The following is a 2178-nucleotide window of genomic DNA, read 5'->3' on the forward strand; positions in this document are numbered from 1 at the left end:
ATCCAAATCCTACAGATATGCTACGATTCCAGAATATTGTGCAAGCACGACGTCAAAGAGAGAAAGTAAGGGTCCCGGCCCGATATGTTATTGATTAATAAGGAGCCAATGCGAGAGGTAAGTTAAGAAAAAGGAAATAACCCAAGAAAGATTACGCGGAATATAAATACGGGAATGGACCAATGAGTAGTTAGTAGTTGATTCAGGAAGAGCATAGCTATGGCTAGACAAGATGATACAGGCAAATCAATAGATCGTGCAAGACAAACAGAATGAACACCAACATGGGGAATTCAGTCCCGAAAATATGACATCATAACCTTGAGAAATATTCAGATAGGAGTCGGGGTAGTTAAAGGTACCGTATGAATATTACAGGAATAAAAGAGAATACCACTGGGAAGACAATCAAGATATCAGTTCAGAAGCAAACCTACAAGCACAAGGGTGTGGAGGTAAGTAACTACGGATAATTATAGGCAAGGAAGGACATCGAAAGGTCCGTCGAGTGTACAATGTAATAAGCTCACAGCTTTACAAGAATCAGAAGATCCTCCCTAAATATTACAATGAGAGACTAGCTGAGAAAGTAAGGAAGAATGCTTCAATCTAACCTCAGTAACCTAAGAAGGAAATGGTCTTATAACAACAGTCTCACAACAACCGTGTATGCACTCCATAAGAAAATGGCTCCTACCATGGCCAATGAGCGGGGAGTAAAAAACCAAAAGTAATATTCGAGACCAGGTGAGTTGCACAAAAATATTCTGGCATGCGTGGGAACTAAGATAAGCTAATTATACATGCAATAGAGAGGCAGAAAGACCAGGAAAAGTAATAGCTTACGTTTAAAGGAAGCTTAGAGGGAACAAAAGGGATTATGCACTTAAGACTTCAGAGTGATATCCATACACCATATATGTTGTAATTCATACAAACATAGAAGACTCTGGTATAAGTTAAAAGAAAGAATTTAGTCCAGGGAATAGACAAAGGATTGAATTGTGAGGAGATTGTATCATGGATATTCCATAACGCCCATGAAAGGCTAAAGTAATAACTAATATCAGAAGCCGCAGATCGGAAGATAGCTTAAGCCTACATAAAGGCTGATCAGAAGGAAGAGAAAATTAAAAGAGTTACATCAACCAAGTAAATCAGGAGTCTGATTATTGGACCGGGAAAATTATAGAAATCGTGGTTGTGAACATTGCAGGATCACTCTTAATATCAGAGGTACAAGAAAGATAATACGTTAGCCATATTCTATAATGGCTCTACGATAAGGCCAGTTAGAAGAGTACCAGCCTCAGTATGAAGCTCCCACTGAATTGTATATGCACCAGAGATGCAAGTATTATAATAAAGTTTCAAGTTATGGACGTGAATTATACCTATGTGGAAGGAAGGTCATGAAAAAGATAGAAGATACGATACAAGATTTTAAGGAAAATAAGGTAAAGGTGAACAACATATGAGATACTCAGGTGCAGAAGATTGTGAATAATCCATACTTCAGATTGAGGGCTAGAAGCATTGGGATTCAGTATCCAGGGAGGATAGCAACATCGTCAGTGGCATATCTTCCAGCCTATGGTTTCTAGGTACCGAGAGATCTTTCCAAGAGAGTAAAGAAGAGTTAGAGACGATGTGATGTATCGCTTGATGTTCTAAAATAACATAAGGGAATCTATGGTGCAAACAAGTTGAAGAAAGGTTGTGAATAGTATAAATAGATACGTAGAGGTAGCAAGCTAAAGTATAGTAAAGCAACGAGGTTTTATGACAGGAGTAAGGATAAGAAAGGGAGAGTAAGAAGGTGACGAAAATGGATAAGTCCTCGAGATCAGGCCCATGAAAATAAGAGAGCTAATGGTTTCTCTAAGTTATAGAAAGTTCAGCATAGTCTGAATGAACTCAAAGGAATCGAAAGACTAATAACATCTGGAGTGGAATGAGGATGTGATTATGATAGATAAAGGATGACGTTTGGCCTTCGATTGAGTAATGACTTGAAGAGGATTTCATGAATTATACAGAATTAAAATACCTATGTAAGGTAAGTCATATTGGGATGCTAAAAAAATACGGTTATGGAAGTATAGTATCGCCCCTAGGTGGATCAATCTAATTACTCCAGATATCCCTGATGAGACGTGAGCCCTAGCGGCAGTGTTA

This window comes from Nicotiana tabacum, chromosome 17 (genome assembly GCF_000715075.1).
Source record: "Nicotiana tabacum cultivar K326 chromosome 17, ASM71507v2, whole genome shotgun sequence".
Lineage (NCBI taxonomy): Eukaryota > Viridiplantae > Streptophyta > Magnoliopsida > Solanales > Solanaceae > Nicotiana > Nicotiana tabacum.